Source organism: Sorex araneus, chromosome X (genome assembly GCF_027595985.1).
Source record: "Sorex araneus isolate mSorAra2 chromosome X, mSorAra2.pri, whole genome shotgun sequence".
NCBI classification, from domain to species: domain Eukaryota; kingdom Metazoa; phylum Chordata; class Mammalia; order Eulipotyphla; family Soricidae; genus Sorex; species Sorex araneus.
Window position 1 is genome coordinate 310,992,298 of NC_073313.1, and position 12,358 is coordinate 311,004,655.

At 39.7% G+C, this 12,358-nt stretch overlaps 1 non-coding gene across 1 annotated transcript; it reads left to right on the forward strand.

The window, feature by feature from the left end:
• The first annotated feature begins 9,576 nt into the window (after window positions 1-9,576).
• Window positions 9,577-9,638, forward strand: LOC129400570 (U7 small nuclear RNA). The gene has a single exon (XR_008627783.1). It is a non-coding gene; the product is annotated as a U7 small nuclear RNA (small nuclear RNA).
• The last annotated feature ends 2,720 nt before the right edge of the window (window positions 9,639-12,358 follow it).

The window sequence follows — 12,358 nt, forward strand, 5'->3', positions numbered from 1 at the left end:
CTTGTGGTCCAACTCATTGTATTCTAGTGTCTCTTCTCACTTTTCCTAATCCACTCTTTGCACACTGTGCTGAGATTAGTGATATAAAATCTCTTCCCTTTACTATAAGGACCAGCTTTAGAGCAATAAGGGAGTTTTGACCTGTTCTCTTTATCATGTCTGAAATATAGTAGCACTGTAGCATTGTCGTCCCATTGTTCATCGATTTGCTCAAGTGAGCACCAGGAACGTCTCCATTGTGAGACTTGTGAAATATAGTAATATTCATAAATATGGGCCAAAATGGTATGTTCCTACCAAGACACCAGATTGTTTCCTCTCTTAGGAAAGCTTTGGTTTATAGATCATTCATAATCTAAACTACCACAAATGCATCCAGTTTTTAAGAAATAGTATAACAATCTAGTACTCACGCTAATGTAAATAAATAATAGTTGGTGAAGGCCTCATTCTTGTGGAGACAATAAAATTATATCTTTCTAGAAGCAAATTAAAGTGTCAAACTCTTCCTGCCCTGCTCCTTTTCCGTGGCCTTTGCTACCCTCAGTGGACTGTGTTGCACTTGGAGTTCCTATATTGGGTCAGCCGCACTTGCTTCTAGCGGTCCCCAGCCTGCCACTGATTATGACAATTGGAGTTTGGTGAAGTCACTGTCTCCTGTGGAGAGGAGGCCAGAGGGAAAACAGATGGCATACCCATGCACCGTTATATGAAGGAGGGAGAAAGAACTTTCCCTGCGCAGTACCCTGGTATGAGTTACCTTCGTATTCCATACAGAGGAGACCAAGTTTACTTCATTTCTGAAATTTTTTCCTTATATTTTTTTGTCCAGGTTCTTCTTTTCTCATAGGTATGCTGCACTCTTTGTGTTCTAGCTACCAAAATTGTTGCCAGTCGGTTGTTCCTGGGACATATAGAAATTTGCTGTTGTCTAAGATAACAAAGTCATTTTTAGGGGAAAAAATAAAATACTTTTAAAACCTGTAACTAATTACACATTATTAGGATACTCCACTGTCATAAAAACATGAAACATGAGTAAAAATAGACCCAATAAGGCAATCGTGGAATTGTTATATAATTTGTTGTACAATGAAGAGGTATTCTTTGGACATGCTTTCACATTTGTCAATTTAAATTTTTGAAAGCATTAGCTCAAAAAGACATCATTGTTCATTATTATTTTGTACCCCTATATTTTATTTTGTAGACATTTTTAAAAATATGGCTGTTTGATGGGGCCAAAGTGATAGTATAGCTGGAAGGGCATTTGCCTTGTACATGGCTAAACTAAGTTCAATTCCTGGCACCCCATACAGTCCCTGAGGCCCTGCCAGAAGTGATCCCTGAGCACAGAGCCAGGAGTAAGCCCTGAACACCACCAGGTGTGACCCAAAAACCAATAAATAAATGCAGCTGTTTGTAGTCTCTCACTGAGGAGAACCACTGCTGCTTTGATTTTATGGTAAGAAGCCAAGAAGTTGTCTTTCTTTTAACTTCAAAAGTGAAAAGTCAGCCCTGAGCACCTGAGGAGAGTCCTCTGAGGTGAGTGATCCCCAAGATTTTATTAATGGGTATTCAATCTCCTATACGCTCCCTCACTCTTAAACCAGTTTGACCAAGGTTTTTCATGGAAGTTAGCCACTGACTTCTTAACCAATAGTCTTTGGGGAGAAAAAAGAGAGACTGGTGTGAGCAGAGTCATCAGAGCTCTGAAAAATTCTCGTCGAATCCCTCTCTCCCATGGGAATTTGGTCTGAACCCTTGAGCATTACAAAGTCTGCAACTTTCTGTGGCTACATATGGCCCATTGACAGTCAGCAGCTGTCAAGCGGACAGGCCGTGCACACCCAGCTGGTCAATTGAGGCCACGTCTAGACAAAATGAATGGACACAGCTCATCAGTTCCATTTGGCCATCTCAGCAATTGATGAGATCAGCCCCTGGCTCATTGCAACTGTAGGAAGGAGGGGGCAGCAGGGAGCTGTCGGAGTGGAGCAGACAGCCACACCACGACCCTGGCCACCCAGGAAGAGCTCCACTCACGCTGTTAAGACTAAGGACCTGCTCCTGAGCGGCTGTGCCTATCTTTCTTCTAGTCTGTGGTTCATTTTGATCTCCTGTGCTTCGCCACCCAAATGTCCATTTCAAGAAGCATTTCTGAAAATACCTCACTAGCAGGAGAGACTAACTCAATGCTCCAAAGTCAAGGATTTCCTTAACCATGCTGGAAAGAGCATCTTTAAAAAAATTGAGCTGCAGTGAGTTGCCCCTCCATTATCGTCATGTAATTGATACGGAAGGGAACAAAAGCACCTACGCAAATTACAATCGCAAAAATAATGTGTAGGTGAACCGAATGACAATTCTACCTTGGGCACAAATTTTACAGGACTGAAAAGAAAAATGCCTGAAATTTCTGTAAGAATTATTAAAACCATGGCAAAATCCTCTGCCCAGCACAAAATATCTCCATGCAAACTTATTAGCTATTTGAGGGACAGGTGAGGCTTGTTATGAAAAAATTATTGTCAAAAGTATCATTTCTATGTGCACCAAAGAAAGATCAGAAAGATTGAAGATGCTATGAAATCTGCATAAGGAAACAAAGTTGTAAGGCACCCAACAACTCCAAAGCTAATGTGAGGGACTCCAAGCTTCTCACCAAACATGTGACCCCATGCAGAAATATGCCAAAACAACACAGTTTGGGCTCATTGTATCCCAATTAATACTATAATGAGCTTTCTGAGATAGCCAAATCCTTAATCAGCCCTATCAAAACTATGTCTGCTCAGAAAAAGACTCATGTTAATTCTGCTTAATGCCTGACAGTGGTTAAGCACCATTAATACTCCATAATTTCATTGTATGTTATTGTAATCATATCAGCATATATCTCAGTGGCTACGCAAGCTCAATAGGCTGCCGTGAATTACAGGTCACGTGACACTGCTTCAGTAAGAGCCTATCTTCCATCACAGCAGACCTCCTCTGCCCTCCCTGCAGTCAGTAGCCTAAGCAGGTATTAATAAAGGTCTCCTTTTTTAAATTGCACAGCTCTAAATGGTCTTTAAGGGACCCAGCAGTAATCTCAAGATCCCTATATTTTAGCAGGAAAGCAGGACAGAGGAATTAATAAGAGCCCTTTCTGTGTAAACTGCTCCCTGCTCTAAGGCTATAGCATGATGTCAGGGCGCTAAGAGAATTTTAAATGCACAGGATGGATTGTTTGTGTTGCAAAAGCGAAACAGGGGGCAAAGGCTAAGAGACTTGAGAAAATTGAAAGACTGCCAGGGATGCTGGGATGCAAATAGGAACAAAACAGGGATAAATGCTCCTGCTCACATATGCAGGAGTCCTGCAGAAGAGGGGGGAAAAAGGTTATTAATTTTCACCAGGCTGTATCTTACAGCTGGTGGCTCAGCATCAGTTTTTGGTGTAATGAAAATGGTCTGAGCAGAAGATAAATGGTTCATAAAGTGGACCATTTAGATGCAATCGAGGCTCAATCTGCCCAGTGACTAATCACGTCCCCCCAGTAAAGCTGAATTCCACTAACAGACTTTTTTTTTTCCTGGCTGTACCAGTGAATTGTAGCCGGGTCTAAGTTCAAGGCAGGCAGAGAATTATCGTGATTTATTAGTACACTCCCCGGCCGTGCCACTCGCTCGGCTGTGCCTTTGTGGGCTTCTGCCCTGTTGCTGTCGGAGTGTAATTTTTACTGTTCCCCTGTGACTAGTACACGGCATCATTTTCAGCTGCTAGAAAAATGGGCTGCTTTTGCACCTGTAATTTTTCTTCTTTTGCTGCTGAAGGTATATAATATATCTCTAAAGTGCGTAATAAGTTTCTGAAAAACGTGTTTTTAAAAGAAATTGATTCCAGTGGTTTATAAACCTGAGCAAGGCCACATAAGGAAATGCACCAGATTGCAAAGGTATGCCTGGTTGGCAAGGCAGCCATTTCCCCTCCATTTAGGAAATCCTGACTTCTAGTCCAGAGTATAATTTCAGACATTTTTCCATACTTCTTCCACATTGCTTCTCATAATGCACTCTACAAATAAAAATGTTGTTTATATTGAGACTTTACAAGTCCTGATTATATTTAAAATAGAGTAGAATCCCTCATAATGACATTTAATTGGGAGAAAGAAAGATTCCAATAGAAGAGCATTCAGCTGCATTTGCTCGATGTTTCTTTGCATAATGTCATTTATAGATCTCCAATTATGACATTATTATGAGCTACATACGAGTAGCTCACTGGTCTTCATATTTTTAGATCTATGGAAAATAAACTTGGGTGTGTGATCCTCGTAATTTTGACAGGGAATGATTCACAAAAAGCCCTTCATTTTGGTAGGGGCTGACTGCACCCATTTGGCTAATGAATTCTCACAGCTCACCCATAACCTTACAAGCATCTTTAAGAGGGAAGCATGTAGCCAAGGACACTGTGAAAAGACACATCTGTCTTATTTTCTATGAGGCTACAAAGATTATAACCGAACATTATTAATAACCCAATTAATGGTATGGGAGGGAGCCCGAGCCATTTTATTCTGAGAACACCCCAACATTTTTTTCCATTTTCTGAAGGCTCTTACAGAAATGTAAGTTAAAGTAAGAGGCAGCAAGCTAGGAAAAAGCACCGTGGAATGCTCAGTGAGCACACATGTTCTCTAAACAAAGTCCAGGTTATCAGATACCTGTCTCTATAGTTTCCTTCCTTCTATAACATTCATTTTCTGAAGGTAGCAGAGGGTTTAGATTCATTATTTTATGGTCTCTCAGACCTGCATCTGTCCATTGTGCAAGATGAGTTCTCACCTGCCTCTTCCCTTTTGTATGGAAGTTTGACCGATGCAGCTTTGAACTGGCTTTTGCAGGAAAACAAGTGGGTCCATGTGAGAGTCAGCCACACCTACCGTTGGGCAGCAGAAAAGGTAAGAGAACATCACAGTCAGTGTTTGCAGCCATGAGTATCAGTAAAATATATCTGCAGTGGCACAATCAGAAGAATAACCAATGCTTTCTTTCATCTTTGTAGTAAACACTCATCACACACTTTGTACATGTCAAATAGTGTGATTGGTTTTCAGAACACACGGATGAATGAGGCAGAGACCCTTCCCTCAAGAACACGCCATATTGAGTGACTCATGGCTAAATGATTGGATAAATGGATGCTGCTGGACGGAGGATGCTCAATGAATCTAAAAGTGTAAGCCCAGAGGTTAGTAACCTGCTGTTCCAGTCAGAACCATTTAGTATTTCTAGGACTTTGACTATTTCATAACTTCTCTGTATTTTGGTCCCAATACTATAAAGTGAAAGTAAGGATCTTTACCTCACTTTATATACCTTATACACTTTACCTAACTTTATATTCTTAGTGATCAATGTTTTGATCGCTAAGAAGAGTTAGAAAATTAATAAGATGGTATTTGTACAATAGTTTTGATGTGCCATCAGAATGCACAAAATTATTGAGATTACCTGAAGAGTAACATCAAACTATAAAACAATGGACACCCAGCCCTTCCCAAGGGCAACTGTGTGACACATAAGAGTAAGATGATTCGGACTCACTCTCAGTTCACGAAGCCACATGATTGGATCTAGGACAAGCTTGTGTCCCAGGACAGAAACAAGTTTCCTTAGTTTACACAACACACCAAATTGGTGAATTTGGGTAAAAGTGTGATAAGGCATATGCTCGACTAGCTCGAGGAATATTCTATCGGTTTCCACAAGCTGCGAGTTTCTACAATTTGTTCTCATATTTTACGTTGGCTTTGACACCCAACTATATAATCTTGGAGAACAGCATTATAGGTAAAGAATATGATTTTTTAAATTTTTGTAGCCATACTTTGCATGGTAGTTAAAACATAAACTTCAATTTTAATTCTCAAGAATACAAAATGTGTATGGGCTAAGAAAATATCCTAAATGAAAACAAATCTTATACAGAAGATGGATCAAATGCTTTGAAAACATCTATTGATTAAATCATCTGTTGACAGTTAAATGATCCCCATATGGCTTTAACACAGACCCATACAAACTTTTTTACTATTTTATTTTATTTTTGTAAAGTTGTTCACAATATTTGATTACATTTAACATTCAAACACCAATCCCACCACCATTATACCTTCTCACAATCATATTTCCAACACAAACCCCAAACCCTGTCCCCAAAGCAGAACCAAAATAATTTATTTTATATTGTTGTTTTTAATCTGCTAAAAATGATCCAAAAAAGGTTTTCTTAGAGGAAAGTGTGTGAAGAATTTTGTATTTCACCCAGGAGCCATTAAGCCTTTTTATAAGAGATTAGCAACATGTTGTTAAAGATTGAGCCTTATATCTATATATGTACAAATATATTTCTCCTTTATGTTGGTTTCGTTTATTTTAAAACCCATCAAATTTGATATGCTCCTCCTGATATATCAGTGGTGTAAAGTATGAGATATCGCACATCTAGGAATCCCATACAACTTTTAGCTAGAATGACTTTTTATGTATTCTAAGCCTTCCCTTCAAATCTAAACTAAGTATCTCCACCCTCTCATTGACTAGGCCATTGCCTACTTTGTTATTTTTATAGTTATGAAAAATACTGAATTATATCTTTTCAATTGTTTTCTTAATTTTCATTTTCTTATTTAAGGAAACGAGCAAATCTCCAGTTTCTTTTCCTGTCAGATGGAGATGCTAACACTTTCCAGTATCTAGGTGATAGCAAAGGTAAATAATTTGGACTGCATAGATACTTCAAGGTGTTTTAGTACATGCTTAACATACAGGTGGCCTGGATTCAACACCCAGCACTATATGGTCCCCAAAGCACTTAACACCATGGGGATTGACCCCCCACACTCAACCAGGAGAAAACCCAACCACCCACAAGATAGAGCTAAAAGGTAACCCCACAAAGAAGAATCTGATAAATATAGCCACGGCTAAGTCTTTGATAATACTAGCCTAAGAGCCTCAAGAATACCTGGATTTTGCCCCAAGCAGAAATTCTTCCACCCAAAATCTTTGCAGGCTAGATGTGTTTGAACGATAGCCACAAATAAAATTAGAGCAACCTTTTTCCTGTGATGCTGGGTCTGTAACAGGGCCCCAAATATTACCATCTGACTGGCACCAAGCAAAAGAGAAAAATAAGAGATGATGAAAGAAGATTCTGTGTGCGTGTAATCGCACTCTGCAATAAGATCAAGAAATAGGAGTTCCAACTTGAAGATAGTGAGTGAAGGACAAAAAGGTTTTCAGGTGAATAACGGGTAGTGATGACTGTATCATCCCTACAGAGAGCTCTCCTACTTCATATTTACTCAGTGCTCAGCACTGGTGGCTGAGATCATGGGGATTTTCTGGTAGGAAAATTTCCAAATAAAATGGACTAAAGAGAATTTGTTCTTTAATTAGTGACCTGGATGAGGGTAGACCTTAGAGGTGTCACAGATGAATATGTCTTTGATTCTCTGTGTGGCTACTAAACCATTCCATGGTGATTCAGACACTGATTTCAGTTCATCTTCCTACTTTGCAGCTAGTCAACTTCTCACTGTAGCCTCACATGACACAAAGAAAAAGATTATCTCTCCTGTCTCTGCTTACAAGGAAACTGATCCTATGGTAAAGGTTACACCATCCTATCCTAATCAACTTCTCCTCTGAATATCATGTTCAACATATGAATTTGGGAGGAGACACAAACAATCAGAACTCAGCAACCAATCTGGAATATTTGTTTTTGTTTTCATAGTTGGCAATAATTAAAAAATGAAATTAAACTGCACAGATCTTCCATCAGTCATTGGTGGGGTTATTTGGGTTACTTTTGGTTTGGGTTTGGTGCTTTTTGTTTGTTTGTTTGTTTGTTTGTTTGTTTGTTTAAGCAGGGAAAGTAGAAGGTTAGGGCCAAAACCAGTAGCATTCAGAAACTATTCCTGGATCTATGCTGAAGAGTGATCCCTCTCAGTAAACAAGAGACCATATGCAATGCTCAGAATCTAAGTGGGGCCAGCCACATGTAAGGCAAGCCCTCTAGCCCTTGTACTATATCTCTGGTACTGTAGCACTGTAGCACTGTTATCCCCTTGTTCATTGATTTGCTCAAGCGGGCACCAGTAACATCTCTATTGTGAGACTTGTTGTTACTGTTTTGGCTTATCAAATACGCCATGGGTAGCTTGCCAGGCGCTGTTGTGTGTGCAAGTGGGATATTCTAGGTAGCTTGCCGGGCTCTGCGAGAGAGATGAAGGAATTGAACCCAGGTCAGCTGCGAGCAAGGCAAATGCCCTACCCGCTGTGCTGTCGTTCCAGTCCAGATCTCTGGTCCTACCAGATTTTAAAAAATAATGTGCAAAACAGAGAATGACTTTGGGACTTTAAACTCACATTTATATAAATATAGAGAGAATTATTATTTCTACCATCAAAGTCTTAGAAAACTGAATGATTTGCTAGTTCTGTGTTGCAAATAAAATCATCACTTCTCCTGTTAGCTATCAACTTGTCTCTAAAATCACTTGGATTAACCTAGTATCTAAATCTAGTATTTATTTGTCTCTATGTTACGATAGTTATGACAACTGGATAAAATATTTATCAATAGAAAATTGAATACAAATATTCTAAGATATTCACTCAATAATTCTTATAAGTTAGTAGCTATTAGACATAAGACCTATATTAAAAGTAGTGTCTCCCTACATTAGCAACATTGAAGACAAGATTAGTACACTTGGTGTCAAAATAAAATAAGGGAGTAAGAATTCAAATTGGCAGAGGGAGTAAGAGGGAGTAAGAATTCAAATTGGCAGAAGCTGTCAGTGCTTTACACATTCACATGTTCTGTATGTTTCTCTGACCTCTTTATACATACTATAGTAACAACATATTTGTCCTGACAGTATGCATTAGGAGAAGGAAGGCAGGGAGTGACGGGGAAGGCAGGAGTATAAGTATTCATGCTGGGACATAAGAATACTAATTGGCTATTTATTGATTAGACAACTAAAGATTATTTTTAAAGCCCAATTGGCCACATTATTGATTTTCTCTCCATTACTTAGGAAAGCTGTTCTTTAAGTGGAAAATTATAGTTACAATGTAAATAAAAATAATTGACATTATTTCAAAAGCAATTTTATCTTCACATAGCACTATGTACTATTGTCACGTTTCTCAAAAATTTATTTAGATGTAGCTTTACTTTTTTTCTAGCTTGGAAAATGACATGGTTAAGCCAAAACCTTATAATTTACCCTAGAGTCAAGATTGAAAATAAGAGGCCGGAGATAGTTCAAAAGTAAGTCATTTTCCTTGCACACAGTCAAACCTGGTCACTGCAGAAGACCCTCCAAAGCCCCTCCAGGAGTGATCTCTGAGTGCAGAGGCAGGAGCAGCCCTGAGAACCACTCAACATTCCCTTTCCCAATAAAAAGGATTGAAAATAAAAACTAATTGCACAGTTCATTAAAAACTTAGGAAAACTTCCAACTATCAGCTTTCTCTCTTTTTTAATTAAAAAATTTATTATAAATAATGTTACACATCTTTGAGAATTTGTCTAGCAGGTTTTCTGGTTGCTACTGGAAAGCCTTTCAAAAAAATGTTTCTTTTAAATTTACTATAGTTCCTGTTTCACTTGGAATACAATCTAAGAAAAGAGACTTCCCTCAATAGGAACGAAATTTAGAAAACTTTGGGGGAATTGGCTAAAATACTGTATATTTGTATGGTAGGTTGTAATGCTCCCTTCTGAGGCATTATCTGCAGTATATTTAGTAAGGTGGTTAAAGTGCTTACGATAGAGAAAAAAAATGACAGTAGATCCTTGGCACTTCAAAGTTTTTCTCTATCACTAAGGCTTAGGCTTGGGACTAGGGGACACATCTGACTTTTTATTCTGCCATTAAAATACTTGTAGCATTTTGTAAGTAAGTAATATTTTGTAATGCTTGTAAATAAGGGTTGGGGCTGGAGCGATAGCGCAGAGGGTAGGGCGCTTGCCTTGCACGTGGTGGACCTGAGTTCGATTCCTCCGCCTCTCTCGGAGGGTCCAGCAAGGTACAGAGAGTATCTCGCCTGCACGACAGAGCCTGGCAAGCTACCCGTGGCGTATTCGATATGCCAAAAACAGTAACAACAAGTCTCACAATTTGTTGTTGTTACTGGTCCCTGCTCGAGTAAATCAATGAACACAGTGCAAATCGATGAGGACAGTGCTACAGACAGTGCTACTATAGTTCAGCTAATAGAATTACAATAGTGTTAAACTTTATAGGATTGAGGAACTGCACCTCACCACCACCAAAGTGCCTAGAGCCCGCCATCCCCACTGTCCCTGTATTTCTACCAGAGGTTGCCTGAAAATTCTAGAGCAGGAGGACAGGTGATACAGCTAAAAACACTTGAGGAATTTAAATCAGTGTCAGTATTCATGAGAAGCACATGAAGATGATGATTTCCCTCTAAGTTACAGTGTTCAAACATCATGTTGAAGATACCTCTGTCTTCTCCCAAGGTAGACTTGGGGAGGTGGGGGGGGGGGCGGGAGAAGTACAGGAAGTACAGTGTTGTTTGCTCACTTGTTTTTGGTTTTATTTTAGGGTGACACATGACTATTCTGAGGGTTTGTTCCTGACTCTGTGCTCAGGGATCACTTCTAGCAGTGCTCAGAAGATTATATTGGATACCAGGGATAGAACTTGGGTTCTCTCTGTGCAAGATCCATGCATTATTCCTGTAATATCTCACCAGGAAGAATTACTAGTTTGTTGGGGGGCCACACCTAACAGACCTCAGGGAATCCTTCTGGCTCTGTGCTCAGGGATCATTCCTGAAAGCCTCAGAAAACTCCCTGATGCTGGTGATCGAACATGGGTCAGCCATTTGCAAGCAAGTGCATTACTCTCCTATCTCACTGGTCCCTTCAGGCAGAATCTTACTACAGATCCGTGTTTCTTCCCCTAGTTCTCTATACTAGTCACATACATAAAAGGAGAATCTTACTGGTAGGTTCAGAAACCAGAATAGACCCAAAGAACCAAGTGATTCTTGTTTGAAATATAACTTTTGCAGCTAAAAAGCAAAAATCATGAGAGAGCTTCATCAGACATCTGGTCTTTCTACTGAGATCTCCAAGGACTGACATGACCCATAACCTGCATATGATTCTCAACTACAGGTGCAAGGACAGTATAGGGTGAAGGTGTAAAAAATGGCATTGCACACTCCTCATCTCTACTCATATTTTAAAATTCAAACAAGAATAATGAGGGCTCTGCACCCTCAGATGAGTGAAAGACAGGACCGAGATCGTGTGATATTTAAAAGCATCAAGATCTAAACCCTAGACACACTTAAATTTCAGAGGATGCAGTTTTACATCTAATTCTATCAGTAATCTACAGACCCCAAGACAAACTTAATTAATACCAAGTCACTTAAATCATGTTATGAATCAGGGCCCAAGAAATAGCAAGGCAAGGTTGCCTTGCACACAGTCAACCTGGGTTCAATCCCCACTGCCCTTAGCACTACAGGAGTGATCACTGTCAGAGAGCTTAAGCTCTCAGAGCAAAAGTCATTTATGGATCAACAAAAATATTAAAATTCTAAATTTTTTAGTCTGGATATTTTTATGTTGCTATGACTCATAAGGAAACACCATCATAAAACCCAAGTTGCATGTCTGAGCAGTTGCAAATACTAATTCCTGGTGCAAGAGAGTTGGTTTGAGGGTTAAAGCCCTTGTCGTGCACTCACCAACCTCTCTTCTATCTCTGACACCACAGACAGTCCCTGAGCACCTCAGGAAGTGATCCCTGAATGTAAAGCCAGGAGTCAAGCTGAGTGCTACAGAGTGTAAATCTCCACTGCCACTCCCACACTCCACCCCAGAGAGAGAGAGAGAGAGAGAGAGAGAGAGAGAGAGAGAGAGAGGGAGGGGAGGGAGGGAGGAGGGAGGGAGGGAGGGAGGGAAGTCTTGCAAGCACCAATTCCTAGAAGGTATTTCAATCAGAAAGAAGATAAGTGGTTCCCTTATTGCCACCCCCTTACCTCTCTACAAGGAAGAATTTATCAAATACTGGCTTAAGAGTTCAGCCACTGACACCACCTACTTCTGTATCTCTAAAAGGCAGGTTTCAAACCACACCTGTGGTTGGGTAACTGTAAGAAAGAACAAAATCATGCAACTTGTAGCAATGCAGCAGTAACTAGAGGATATCATGTTTATGAAGTCAGGCAAAGATAAGAAAGATCTCTTGCTTATGTAGGACCTAAAGATACATAGCCAGGTTAGCAACAAAGGGCCAAAA